The 15,500-nt window shown below is 38.0% G+C and overlaps 1 protein-coding gene and 2 non-coding genes across 6 annotated transcripts in view; all 3 read left to right on the forward strand.

The window, feature by feature from the left end:
• Window positions 1-15,500, forward strand: part of PDE4D (phosphodiesterase 4D) — a 775,698-nt gene that overhangs the window by 491,297 nt on the left and 268,901 nt on the right. The window lies entirely within an intron of this gene.
• Window positions 9,398-9,504, forward strand: LOC130021474 (U6 spliceosomal RNA). Its single transcript, XR_008792174.1, has one exon. It is a non-coding gene; the product is annotated as a U6 spliceosomal RNA (small nuclear RNA).
• LOC130021472 (U6 spliceosomal RNA) lies at window positions 13,702-13,808 on the forward strand. Its single transcript, XR_008792172.1, has one exon. It is a non-coding gene; the product is annotated as a U6 spliceosomal RNA (small nuclear RNA).

Below are 15,500 nucleotides of genomic sequence, written 5' to 3' on the forward strand. Positions count from 1 at the left end.
CAAAACGAAGATGGCTAATCTTTTAAATTCATGGTCAATTAGAAGTAGCCGCCTGGAATAAAATGCTGGGCGCTGCTTTGGGGTTCAGAGAGAAAAAGTGCTGCTCTTGGTGGATTCTGTCCGCCAGAGAGAATCGGGGAACATGTCGCTGCTGGGCTTTTAAGTGACTTTGGTCATTCCAGATGTTCATTTGTTTGCTTTAGGGGACCATACCTGGCAGTGCTAATGGCTTAGTCCTGGCTCTGCACTAGAGATGACTCAGATGGATTCGGGGGACCTTAAGTGGTGTTGGGGATCAAACCTGGGTGAGACATGTGCAAGAAAAGCACCCTACCCGCTATAAGTTCTCTCCAGCCCCCAAATAACTCTATAAGTCTAAACTCTGACATTAAATTTGATTGATAATAAAGTTTGCAAAAATTGTATATATATAAATTTGTCTATAATTTTGAAAATCTTTGTGAACCATAAAAGCTTTTTGAATCTTTCATGTTCATCCTTCCAAAGTAAGAAAAAATACTAGACATAATCAGTGGCTACTCTTATAATCACCAGCATGTTTAAAAGATTACACTAGCAACCCTCAGATATGCTCTGAACCTCTCTCAGCCATTTCTTGCCTCCAACTAGTATAACCACGCCAATTAAAAAAAATCACAGATTATTCACTTCTGGTTTTGAGTTTTATATAAAAAGGCTAATAGCTTGAACTTGTTTTTCTGTGATTGGCTTATTTTGCTCTGCAAAATTAAATTGCGTGGTTAGCCATTATTGATGTTTGTGATTTATTCTTATGTGTTGTTAATTTAGCAGACTTTTGTCTGAACTGTAAATACAGGGTAAAAATTTGATGTGTTTATTTTTCAAACCATAGTTTGCCTTTGTCTGAGCACTAAAAACAATTGCCAATTTACAGTCAGGGTTTTAAAAGAATTTGGGCTTTTTTGTTTGTTATATTGTTTGTTTGGGGGGTTGCAGGACTCCAAATAGTGCATGTTGAAAAGATCATGCAGTTCTGAGGATCAAACCCAGAGCCCTGGCTGTGACAGACATACACTTCTGCTGATGAGCCGTCTCCAAGCCTGGTCTAAATACATTTTAATGTCCAACTCTGTTTTAGATTTACGTAACTCTACCCCCAGTGGACTTTTCTTCTGGCAATCTTCCCAGACCACTCCTTTCAGAGATAGAACACTCTTCTCATGTTCTCCTAAGGCTGGGTACCTTTCTCTGCTACAGTTCTTGAAGCAACTCAATAGTTGTCTGCTCTCTTGGCAGTATCTCCTCTTGAACTATGTTGTAGATCATCTTTGTATCTCTTTGCTTAGTGCAGTGGCTGATACATCACCAGCACTCAACATCTGTCAGTTGTGTGAAGAGAGAAAAAATTAGTTCTGCATTATGAGAAGGAAGTTATAATCAATTTTTCATTTTTAGTGGAATGAGAGGATATCATGCAGAGTGAAGTCATTTAGAAAGAAAAGGATAGATGCAGAATGATCTCTCTTATATGTGGTACTTAACGATACACAGTAAGGTAACAATAAAGGTGCAAAGGCAACATAATGGGAGAACTGAGCCACCAGTTGAGTTGTGAGGGGCTCGAAAGGGAGGTTTCTTGGGAAAGGGATACGTACACTGGTGATATGGTATTGAAATTATGTGCATGAGAAGCCATCATTAATATCTTTATAGACTACAGAATCTCAATTAAATATTGTTTTTAAAAGAACTACCTAACAGTAACAAAGGAATACAGAAATGCTTGTGTGTTTTATGTATTTATCATCCAGTAACAGGGCTGGCCTATGACTGTCAAGATGAGCAGTTGAGAGATTTGCTGAGAGAAATAATAGGACACCTCTCCCCCCTTTCCAGGTCACTCCTGCTTCAGTGTGAACATTTTAATGCCATCACAGATATCATTTTAGGCCAAATTCAGAGCTAGAAGGGCAATCAAACATCTAGGATTGGCCCAGAGTTTTAACCACCATTACATTATATTCTTGACTTTTTATGGTAATCTTAATGCTTCTTTTTAAAACGTTTTCTATATTGTTTTTAGGTTTTTAAACATTTGTTTGAAAATTTCTTTTAGGCACCAGAGTTAATTATACCGCCAATGGTACCATTCATGGTAGGGTTTTACACATAAAACAGTTCAGTTTCAGAAACCCTCCACCAAGTGTCTTCTTCCCGCCTTTGCTTCAGTGGTAGCTTTCAACCTGTTTCTTCCCTCCCCTCCCCCGTGTAAGCTTTCTACTTAAGATAGGTATTAGGCTATGTTGCCTTTCCCCATTTGTTATTCCCCTACTGTGTTCTGTTTATTAACCCAGATATGAGAGAGATCATTCTGTGTCTGCCCCTCTCCTTCTAAGTTGACTCAGGATGATTCTCTCAAGATTTATCTGCCTAGCAGCAAATTACATGATTTACTCTTTTCCTATGACTGTTTTTCCATTGCGTTTGTGTGTGTGTGTGTACCATAGTCTCTTTTAAAATTTTTTTCTTAAGATACCATGATTTACCATGCAGTTCCTTTATGCAGTCATCTGTTCTGGGGCACTTGGATTGTTTCTATATTTTGGCTATTGTGAATAGTGTTGCAATGAATCTATTTCTGAGCAGTTTTCTTGAACCCTGGGGGCAGATGCCAAGAAGTGGAATTGCTGGGTCAGATGTAAACTTAATTCTACTCTTTTGAAAAGTATTCATAGTGTTTTCCGAAAGGACGTTTCCACCAGCAGTGGATGAGGGTCACTTTCCCCCCTACAACCGTGTCTACTCTGTCTCCAAAACCAGAGAGAGGGTAGCATTCCTGCTTGTAGTGTGAACTTTTCCCATTATTAAGATAGCTTTTAGCTTTGTCATACTATTAGATTCAGATGTTTCAGAATGTTAATTAGGAACTAATCCTTAATTAGGATAAATGCGTAAAAGCTTTTGTACAAGGAATGTAGCTCTGTAGTCCAGCACCTGCTTCTCCTGTAAGATGCCCTAGCTTTATTCTCAGTGTGTGTTACACACACACACACACACACACACACACACACACACACACGCACACGCTTTAAACAGAAAAGTAAAAAAAAAGTTCTGGTAGCTGTTTTATTTGTTGAAAATGTTAGGCTGCATATTCATTGCTTCATTTGGAAATGTTTTTAGAATTAATTCTGACCCAAGCACTGAGCTGGCTGTTAGACAACGCTAAAGTGCATAATCCTCACGTGAATAAAATTTATAGTCTAGTGGTTCTCCAGAGTATTTCAATCAGGCAGTAGGTTTCAACTCTTACCAACTACTATATTCCTGGAATTTTATTTTTGCTTCCATGATAAGAAAATGCATTCATAGTTAAAATGTTTGTCAGTTGTTGAGAAATCCAGTGGTGAACAGAATATATTTAAAACCTCACCACTTAAATTATAGGTGGTTTTATATGAAATAAATCTAGGATATTTGATTTTTTTATACCAAAAATATTTTTCCTGAGCTAGAGAAATATTTTTGTTCTAAACAGTTTGTTTATTTAATCACTTCCTAACAAGGTTGTATCTGCCAAGTAAAATATTCAAATTTATTTTATTCAAATAAACCTTAAAACCCACAGATGTCTTTTTTATTTAGATGAATTTAACTCTTAAGTTTTCAAACATAAAATATATAAGTGGGAGACTTTATATATGGGAAGAGAACAGCAATAAATGTTTGCGACAAACTGAGTTCTAAACCTAAGTATTACTCGTAAAAGTAATATTTAACATAATTTTACTGATTGCCAGCATGTCTATCTTTTCAGATAATCTCTAGGAGATTTATTTTCATAGCTCTAGTTAAACTTTGAAAAAGAAGTTGGAGGACTCTGTTTTACTAATAAGGTGAAAAAACTTTTTCTTTCCACAAATAACTACTAGCTTGTTCGCCAGGTCTCTAAATAAAGTAATTTTACTACTCACCATGGCTAAGTGCCATTATACTTCTTTCTTCATAATGTAGAATTCATAGCTATAAATGCAGGAACGTGAGTAACGTCTTTTCATCAAGTGGAATCTAATAAAAGCTTTTGAAAGAGCTGCTGAAGACCAGATTTCATGTAGGGAACCCCCCCAATGGTATTCATGACCCACTATAGTTCTGGAAAAAAGGATTTGCCCTTAAGGATTTGCCACTTCAGGGTACCACACAACAATCAAAACCCTGCTTGCCAACTAAAAATCAAATTATTGTCAGACTCTCCCAGTAAGTCACACTATTCTGATTCCCAGTCACACATCAGAACTCCTGACAGACCCACAGTGGTCAAATTTCTGATTTAGCATTGCTTAGTCTTGAGCTCAGTCTCACCCTTTTCACTCATCCCATTTATATACTCTACCTCTTCAGTACATACTGTGGGTGACTCCATAAGTAACTATAAATGTTCATTAGTATTCAGAAAAGTGGTAATATTTTTGTTTATGAACTTTATAGACCTTCCAGCCTGGTTGACTATTATTGAAAGTAGCCCGTGGCTCTTAGACCGTTGTTTGAGATTCTGTGTTATCCCCTCTGCTCCCCTGTTCATCCCCTGTACAGCCTGCTCCAAAAAATGATCTTAAAGGAAATGATAATGGAAATTCTACTGAAATCACAATAATATTTAGTAAAACTTATAGCTGAATGTAGAGTAGTGAATGTATTTTTAACTTAATCTACCTTTTTTCTATAAGTAAATTTACATGTACTTGGAATGAACAATCATACTTCCAGCTAAAGCTAGGCTGGAATTGTTTAACATATCCTTCTTAAAATATATATGCTATTATTTTTTAAAATATTATTGTATTTAGAAATGTTATTTTAGGTTTAGGTCTTAATATACATGTATTATTTCTGTGTTGGTGTTAAATGGAACCTACAATGATGTCCCAAGATGACAGACGTGTAAGATCTGCTTTTATAGAAAATTTATTTATCAGTACTATATAATTTGGAATAGTTTTATATAAGGTAGTTTTATACTGAAAAATATGTGTCTTTATCTCTTTGGGGATGCAATGGTGTCTCCCCTCCTTCAGGAACTAACTGGGCAAAAATAATTAAACAAATTAAAGTATTCCAGATTTGAAAAAGTGCATGTACTGCGTGTGTGTGCATGTGTGTGTAAATACTTATACCTGTGCTTGTGTATGTGTGTACCCTGGAGATGTATTTTAGTTGAAGTGATCAGGGATGCTAAGTATTGAAATAGTAAAGAAATAGGGATTCAAAAATTGAAGAGGATTATGGTTGGATCTGAATATGAGTCTGATCTGAAGAGCAAAAATTTATCTTTCATTTAAAAAATGAAACATGAAAGAAATGCTAAAGATATTGTTCTTGTACGGACCTCCCATTCAGACCACCCATGAAAAGCTGGGATTCTGAAATGATGAATTCCCCACTCTCAAGCCTCTTTGCTGGATTATTTTCTATGTGAATTTGACTCTAACCTTAATGTTAGCTTGTTTTCTTGAGATGGGCTAAGGTCAGAGCAAGTGAACTTGCCCTAGGAATAGAATGAAGGATTTCAGGAGTCAAAGTGTCCTTAGGATGTTCTGTTGCATTGAATCTCTCTTCTTTGAGCAAAGTTCAAGGATCGTATTAGAGTGGAATTGCTACACTAGAAGGGCTTTAAATTTTTTTGATTGGGTTTAAAATTTTTGTTTTCTCCATGTCTCTTCCAACCAAGAATAAGAAAATAATTCCCAAAAGTCATTAAAAACTATTTAACCCTATGATCATTTTTAAGGCCAGCGCTAGTGTCTGTATTTCTATGTGGTAAATTTGTTCTGACTTTAGATAGCAAACCAATCTAATCTACCAGGCATCACATTTTGAATTTTCTTTTACTACAGATCCAACATAGATTTTAGCATTCAATTGCCTTGGCCTCAGGTTACTTAAGATTTGAGTTTAAAATGTAACAGGTTACTATTTCTTTATGGGTATATATGTTCTACCAGCTGGTTGGGATGATTTTTGCCAAGGGACATAATGTTAGCCATCAACTGACCTTAGAGAAGCTCCCTGTGACCACATGACCAATGCAAAACAAAGAAGTTCTTATGAGCTTAGTAAGTATGTGTGATATAGGTGTAGGGTGATGAGAGGGGAGACTTAGACACAGTGGGAGAGGAATGCTGGTACCTGGTAGCAGGTGCAGTGCAGTAATACTTATTTCTGAGTTAGTAATATTAATACTACTGCAAATCACATAACCCCAATTAGTTATTTTAAATAGAACTCTGGAGTAAAGAAATTCTGTAGCGCTGAGGTGTTTGCCTTACACGTAACCAACTGATTTGAATCCCCAGCACCATATATGGTCCCTTGAGCACTGCCAGTGTTCACTCCTGAATAAAAGCCTATAATATAACGCAAAGCCTATAATCAACTGATTTGAATTCCCAGCACCCTCTATCGTCCCTTGAGCACTGCCAGGGTTCACTCCTGAATACAAAAAGCCTTTAATAGCTTCTAAGCACAACCTAGTATGGCCCAAGGCTCACCCCTAACCACCCTAAAACATAGAATTTCTGACTGGGAGGATTCCCAATAGATATTTCTAGTATTCTCTTCCCTGAATATTCATAACTAATTCACAAATTAGTTCTATCAATCTTAAACAGTAAATACATATTTGATATGTTTTAACTAAACCCACCAGCAATTGCTGCCACGGTCACTATCCTGTGTTCATCCTCCCAGTTCTCAACTACATTCTGGATCTATAAACAGAAAATTAATGATAGCAATTACAACCAAACATAAGCAACCTAAAATATGAGCGAGAAATGTAACCTATTTAATTCTAATTCTTTTGACAGCCAAAAAATATTGATCTATGCATAGTCCTCGACTACTCTACTAAACATATTTTGCTAGTTGATTCTACCATTCTTTGACCACAAAGAAAAACAAAATTCCCTCGGCCCAGATATGTCTAAGCAGAAATGCCAGTGCACCTAAATGAACCACTCAAAAACAAATCCAAAGTGAACTACATAGAAGGGAAAAAAATCAGAGAATGGAATGCATCCAAGCATAGCCCAGTGTTCTCTGAGCCCAGTGATCTCTGAACGCGCAGTAATATCTCTTTACACCATCAGAACTCCATGCAATTAAATTTTACAAATTTTACTGCTTCTCTGATGCTTTCCATTTCTTTCAGTGACGGTTTTGCCTTCTTGGGATTCTAATAGTCTAACCGAGTCTTGGCAGTTGATATTTATCATAATTGAAACTAAGATTCCCTTCATCCTTTCTCTCTAAGACTCCTACTTTGAGGCTGAAAGGTCACTAAATATGCTCAGCATTTTGGAAACCACATAATGAATTCAAATAAATTCTTGCCTGTTAAAAGGAGGCTTCTCTTTCTTAAGTTCCAGAGCTTACGTAGAATAAACCATTTGGGTTTTGTCTGAATTTCTTTTGAAAGGACCTTACTGTGCTGCTTCTCTAGTGGTTCCATATTAGAGGATGGGAAAATCCTAAGTTTTTAAAAAATATTCTCAGAGAAAATTCATTTTTTCTCAGTAATTATAATTAAGATCTATTGGAGTTTTGCAGGTTTCAGCAGTTTAAAGGATATTAGATATTTTCATTATCCTTGAGGATTTCTTATACTCTACACAAACCTAGGAAGTTGACTTCTTAACATTTATTCTACCTGTAGTACCAAAAAGTGTACAAAATGTTCTGCAACAGTTTTTGCATTAGGAAACTGGGTAAAATCTGTATGTCAACCACTATGGAACTTTGAAATTTATGTAATTTATATTCAGTGATGATGACATATGAAGTAGGTTTGATTAAACTCTTTTTTTTTTAAGTTAGAAATCATTTTCAACTCAGCTGGTTTGTTTGTTTCTTTTTTTAAAATTTTGCTTTTGGGGTCACACCTAGTCACACTCAGAAGTTATTTCTGCTTCTGCAGTGAATAATTCTCCTAGTGGTGCTTAGGGACCATATGGGATATCACGGATTGAACCCTGCCATGTGCAAGGCAAATGCCCTACCTGCTGTACTATCTCTATGACCCCTGATTAAGATATTTTATGCTTCCTTTTGAAGTTACAACCATGTTATTGTTGGCATTTGAAAAGATGCTACTCATATGTACCCACTTCATTATTTTTATTATAGCTCATTTATATTTATAAATGTAAATAGTTTATATGTATAGATGTAAACAATGAAAATATTATGTTATACCACCCCTTTATGAAAACATTTGATCACAAGTCTGTACATGAAGAGTATTCTGGCTCTTTGGAAGAAGGATCTTTATTGAAATATAATTTACAGACTGTGCTATTCATTCGTTGAATGTGTGCAACTAATTGATTTTTATTATATTCGCACAAGTGTCAACCATTACCACAGTCAACTGTAAAACTTAGTGGCTTAGAAGGATGACAGAATATACTCTGTATCTTGACATTCTTCAGTTATCCTATCACCCACCTGACAGCTCTAAGCAGCTACTAATAATATGTCTTTGTCTCTACAGATTTGCCCATTCTAAATACTTTATATCAGTAGAATCATGTGTTAAGTGGGGCCTTTCATAAATGACTTTTACTTCTTATGTTTTCAAAGTTCCTCTTTGATTTAATATGTGCAATTAGTATCTCTTTTCTTTCTATAGATATATACATTGTGGGCTGGAGCAATAGCATAGCAGGTAGGGCGTTTGCCTTGCATGCAGCCAACATGGCCGACCCAGGTTCGATTCCCCCACCCCTCTCGAAGAACCCTGCAAGCTATGGAGAGTATCTCGCCCACAAGGCAAAGCCTGGCAAGCTCCCTGATATTCAGTATGCCAAACACAGTAACAGTTGTCACAATGTTACTGGGCCTGCTCAAGCAAATCCGTGAACAACAGGAGGACAGTGAGAGTGAGATAGATATATTGTCAGACTCTACCACATTTTATTTATTCATTAGCTTGTAGAAATTTGGGTTATTTTCACCTTTATCTGTTGGTAATAATGATGCTATGAATATTTATGTTTGAGCTTTCTCATGAACATATACTTTTTATTTCTTTAAGAGAGGACTTTGCTGGGTCAAGTGGTACCTTTCTGTTTAACTTTCTGCCTGTATTACAAATTGGCAGTATTCTCATTCTACTTTACCACAGAACCGTTATTCTACTGAATAAACTGTCACGGTCCTCCCATTGTTCATCGATTTGCTCGAGCGGGCCCAGTAACATCTCCATTGGAGACTTCGTTGTTACTGTGTTTGGCATATCGAATACTCTCGGTAGCTTGCCGGGCTCTCCGAGAGGGGCAGAGGAATCGAACTTGGGTCGGCCATGTTAGCCGCTTGTAAGGCAAACACCTTACTGCTGTGCTATCGCTCCAGCCCCGTGCTCGCTTCGGCAGCACCTATACTAAAATTGGAACAATACAGAGAAGATTAGCATGGCCCCTGCGCAAGGATGACACGCAAATTCGTGAATAAACTCTATCCTTACTAATTTAGTCTGATTTTAAATGAAAGAGTCACAACGTCCCTGTTTATGTGGAAATATAGATTCTTGACATATATGAATATGCTTCCTCCAACTAGCACTTTTTTTTGCTTGGGCACTAAAGATAATGACAAGAGTCGATAGCTTTGGAGAGGAAGTGACTATAAGCATAAGAATTAAAGGTAGAAAAAGTCTAAGTATTTATCATTTGAGTTTAGGGAATATTTACTATTCACATTGATTAAGTTTTCCATATGTCTCATTAGAATTTCTTGGCCTGTGCTTTATATCTGCCATCTGTACTCTGAGATAGTCCATGCGACACCACCACCATAACCCAAACTTCTTGCCATTTGCTCAATTTTGATATCATTTTCAGTTGTTAGGTAAACACTTTTTTTTATGTCTTTAAGAGCCAAGATATATGTCAAAAGCAGACATTGTTTTATTCTTGCTCTAATATTTTGTTTCCTGAGGCTGGAATGATAGAACAGCTGGTAGGGGGGTGTTTTCCTTGCACACAGCTGACCCAGGTTCAATCCCCTGCATCCGATATGGTCCCTTGAGCCCTTCCAGGAGTGATGCCTGAGTGCAGAGCTAGAATAATCCCTGAGCATCACTAGATATAGCCCCAAAACCAAAAAAAAAAGTTTTTAAAAACGTTTCCCAAATTTATCTCTATGAACTGGTAGACACTAAGTTTAGTGTGTGTGTGGGGGGGGGTGGAGAAGTAGGGGAAGGGGTAAGCCATTTAAGTGGGTGAACCCTGGAACTGAGAAGCAAGAGCTGGGTCACACATAGTCACACGGTCACACTTAGATTTGGAGAGCTGCTGAGGAGGACTGGTGTATCTGATGTCCTTCCTTCCTAATTTCTCACAATCTGTCCAAGTGTTTTGTATTGGTGACTGGAGGAGGAAAGAAATAATTTCTTCCCACATAATATCTATCATGCAGCTCTGAAATTACTTGATGTTTGCTTTCCTTTGTTTGAAAATCAGTTGTTTTAATGAAGGTTTTTCCATGCATTTAAAATAAAATCTAGAATGAAATTAGAACACACTGAGTATATTTTTATTTCTCTTTTCAGTTTAATTATCTTGCTGTATCAAATTATAGAAAAGTGTGCCCATTAATTTTCTTATTGGTCCAGCCCTTCCATCATCCATTCCTTTATTAATTAAGTTTTCGTTCATTCAGCACTGCTGGGACTGTGTCTCAGTGAGGTTTAGTGCTTCTTATGATGCCATAGAGAGATTTCTCAACTGGAAGATGAATAATTTAGCTTCCTTTAATGCTCAAAACCCTTAAGCTTTTCCTAGCTCTGTAAACCTGACTCCTGAAAATGACATGCCTTTGTTTCCTACTTAGTTCTTCTATAAAATGAAAAAATAACGTCAGAAGTCAATATGAAAGTGACAGGGCAGGAGAGATGATAGTACAATGGATCAAGTTCCTGCCTTGCATATGGCCAAATTGGGTTTGTTCCCTGGCACTCCGTATGGTCCCATGAGCCCACCAGGAGTGATCCCTGAGCACAGAACCAGAAGTAAGCCCTGTGCGTAGTCAACTGTGACCCAAAAACAAAAAAATAAAAAGGAAAGTGACAAATGTACTTCAAGGAATGACCGGGGATGTGGCCTACAAGGTGTGAGCCTTGCATGTAAGAGGCTCTGAGTCAAAAGACATGTGCTGCATGTCCCACAATGTAGAACCTGAGGATGGAGTCCTGGGGATCCCCTCCAAGCACTGCTTGTTGTGTCTCCTATAAAAAAAATACTTAAAAGAAGACGCCGAGAAAAGATACTGAACCATTACATCTTCAAGAATTGCATAAAATCATTTAATTTTATTTGAAATATTTAGAATAGATATTTCTTAGAGCCAAAAGTCACTTTTAGAAGAATAAATCTATAAATGAAGAAACAAATGCACTTTCCTTCTAACACTGTCTGCATTGTTCTGTGGAAATGAGGAATATGTCATATGTGGTGATTGTGTTTGAAGACAAAAGGGGCGGAGTGATGGCGTTTAATGAAGATGCAATCAAAACAAATATTATATCCATCTAACTCACCTAATAAGTCCAGACCTGAAGAAGTCATTTATGAAGATAAATAACAAACGGGAATATTATTATAATGTCCCATTTTATTTAAAAATGGCAATATACTATAAAATATTTCTTTCAGATAATGACACATTTTCCCCGAGACCGAACTTTTGCTTATTTTTATAGAAGATATTGACTAATCACGGTAGTTTTTCAGAAATAGACAGTGAGGCAGCTAGTAATTCATTTGCCAAGTGTCAACAGAGTTAACAAAGAATTTTGTGTTATAAAAACTTCCTTTTCTCCTCCAACTAATAAAACAGGGAGCGTGCTTATTTTGACACTTCATGTTGAACATGCTTAGAAACTGTGACTCTACTGCTGCTGGTGATCTCATTGCAATTTCTAAGGTTGCAGCTGAGCTAGACTGTTAGGCAGAGTGCTTTTCTGAATGCACGCGCACCTCATGGAGAAGGCCGTGGCAAGAATCATGGGTATTTCATTAATTTCTGTGTCTCATCCTTTCTATTCTGTCTCATCCTACCTGGACTATCACTTCAAATTTGATCCGTATCATCTAAATGCAGCAGCAGGATCAATCACTGACATCTTTAGAAAATGGGGTTAATAGGCACCAATTAAGAGGAAAGGGTTAGTGGGGCTCAGGTGAGGGAGGCGACCCTTTAGTCTCCAAACCTACATCCTTAATTACTCTGCAGATCTCTTTCAGAGACCACTTGTCCTCATGGAAAGATGCCTCAGTATAATCTCTCCCATCCCTTCCCTTCGTGGTGGTGCTGATGACAATGAGTCACACACTTGGTTTTAGTGTTCACACATTTGCAGTGTCTGCCAGAGAATACACACTTCAATTCAGGTGTTTGTACACCCTCAGTTGTGATGCAATGGAGGTCACAAGCTCCGTGGTAGCCCAAGGATCACAAACAGTATTATCGTCAGCACAGCAGAGTCTGGGAAATGGAGCTCTTAGCTCATGCCTGCAAGGCAGGTGCCCTACAGCTCCACCAAGAAGTCATACCCTTGTGCCCTTGGTACAACTGTTTCATAACATACGGCACAGTAGGGACTTGTGACCACATCAAATACAAAAAAAAATAATAATTTGTGCTTTCTAGCTGCACCCTGTTTTGGGGAACACCTTTATGTTTTACTCAGTAGAAAAAGGCAATGAGATTCTTGCCATATTATCTAAGAAATATTTTTTTTTTAATTTTATTTATTTATTTATTGAATCACTGTGGGAAAGGTTACAAAGCTTTCAGGTTTATGTCTCAGTCATGCAAATATCAAACACATTTCCCTTTACCAATACTTATTTTTACCATGAAGAACCCCAATAAAACCCCACCCCCCACCCCTCCCCGTCCCTGTGAGGCAGATGCATTCTAGTTAACACTCTATCTGCTTTGATTAGATTCATTGTTTCAATAAAAGATTCACCACTATTATTTAGAGTTTACTCCCCCCCCCCAAATCAGACATGCTGAAAAAGCATTGTGAAGTGATTTGCTTTCTACGGCTGGGTTCAAGAATTAAATGTTGGTTTTGGATTTCTGCTCTTTTACCTATTGACCCTGGAAGTATTTCTACTGAAAGTCAGATAGTTAAGAGATTGGTTTCTGTGTTCTGGAGTTCTGGCCGTGCTGGAGAGCCGCTCGCGGGGGGCAACCGGTGGCCTCGGTAGGGCGTGAAGGGCGGAGCGAAACGCCCCCCTTCCCCTGAGGTTTTAGTCGCCCCCACACTCCCGGCTTATACCTGCTGTCCACAAGGCTCCCATGTGGCCGCCATCTTTCTTTCCAGAGAGGAGAGGGCGAATGGGGCAACACCCTTTCCCCTCCGGCAGACTTGATGGCCTGGATCAATGCATAGTCCATTCACTTTTCTGCTCCAAGCTGCTGGGTTCTGCATTAAGTCCTTGTGCTTCTGGGGCCGTTTTGATCAGGATTCAATGACGCCATGTGTTTTCTCATCTTTAAAATAATTTTATTATGAAAATTCATTTATGTATATTCCGAGATTTTTCCAAATAAAGAAAAATAAGTTGTAGTGCAAATCTTAACCTCACCACTGTTAATTCTTAGGTATTTACTTTATCTAAGCAAATTGGATATTGAAGAAGTCAAATGGTGCTCACTTTGGCAGCACATATACTAAAATTGGAACGATACAGAGAAGATTAGGATGTCCCCTGCGCAAGGATGACACGCAAATTCGTGAAGCGTTCCGTATTTTTTTGAGCTCTCATTTGACCCAGCAATACCACTCCTGGGAATATATCCCAGAGAGGCAAAAAAGTATAGTCGAAGTGACATCTGCACTTGTTTGTTCATTGCAGCACTCTTTACAATAGCCAGAATCTGGAAAAAACCTGAGTGCCTGAAAACAGATGACTGGTTAAAGAAACTTTAATACATTTACACAATGGAGTACTATATAGCTGTTAGAAAAGATGAAGTCATGAAATTTACATACAAATGGTACTACATGGAAAGTATCATGTTAAGCACATGAGTCAGAAAGAGAGGGATAGACATAGAAAGATTGCATTCATCTGGGGAACATAAAGGAACAAAATAGGAGACTTAACACCCAAGAATGGCAGAGATTAGTACCAGGAATTTTGCTCCATGGCTTGGAGACCAGCCACCCATGCTAGGGGAAAAGGCAGCTCAGATAGAGAAGGGAACACCAAATAAAGGGTGTTGGGAGGGTCTTCCCAGGATGGGAGAAGCATGCTGAAAGTAGACTATAGAACAAACATGATTGCCACTCAATGCCTCTTTTGCAAACCACAACACCCAAAAGGAGAGAGAGAACAGAGGGGAATGCCCTGCCACAGAGGCAGGGTGGGATGGGAGGGGGATGGGGGATGGGAGGGATACTGGGATCCATGGTGGTGGGAAATGGGCACTGGTGGAGGGATGGGTATTTGATCATTGTATAATTGAAACCCAAGCACAAAAGTTGTAAGTCTACAACTGTACCTCATGGTGTCTCACTAATAAAAATTAAAATCAAAAAAATAAAAATTAAGAAGTCAAATGGATAATGCTTTTTTATGTACAGATTTTTGAACGTCAGCATTTTACCATAAAAGAATTTAATATCATTAAGTAACATTTAGTAATGTTATTTGAAACACTATACATGTGCAGGGCTGGAGCGATAGCACAGCAGTAGGGCATTTGCCTTGCACGCAGCCAACGTGGCTGACCCGAGTTCGATTCCTCCGCCCCTCTCGGAGAGCCCGGCAAGCTACCGAGAGGATCTCGCCCGCACGGCAGAGCCTGGCAAGCTCCCCGTGACGTATTCGTTATGCCAGACACAGTAACAACAAAGTCTCCAATGGAGACGTTACTGGGTCCGCTCGAACAAATACATGTGCAAATAATTGTTCCTTTAGAATGTTTCATGTTTGGGGCTGGAAGAGAGCTTCCAAGGAGTGGAATCCCTGCCTTTCACACACAAGACCCTTGCTTTGCCTCAGACCCTGAGTGTTGTCATATGTGGCCCTCGTGGCCTCAAGAGACTACTTGTAAGTGCCCCTAAAGTAAAAAAGAAATTTATAATATAAACATATCCCTATTGCCGGACACTTAGACTATTTCTAATTTTCTCAAAGATTAATAATAATAGTAAGGGGTATCTCTAAACTAAATGTTTTATTTCTGATTTTTCCTTAAAAATAATTATGTGTAATAAATATGCCTGATAACTATGTCTAATAACTATGCCTAAGTCTGTGAATATTCTGACTAATTTATAATGAAAAGTATTTCTAGAAAGAGTATGGCAGGCTGCCCTCAAAACTACACTACTCCAGAGTTCTCATTTTACTGCATAGTCATTAGAGTTTTTATAATTATTTTTAATTCACATGGAAGATTAAATTGCAGAGTTGTTTTACTTTCCACATTTATTTTAC

The sequence above is a fragment of the Sorex fumeus genome, unplaced genomic scaffold (assembly GCF_029834395.1).
Source record: "Sorex fumeus unplaced genomic scaffold, SorFum_2.1 ptg000015l, whole genome shotgun sequence".
Taxonomy (NCBI): Eukaryota; Metazoa; Chordata; class Mammalia; order Eulipotyphla; family Soricidae; genus Sorex; species Sorex fumeus.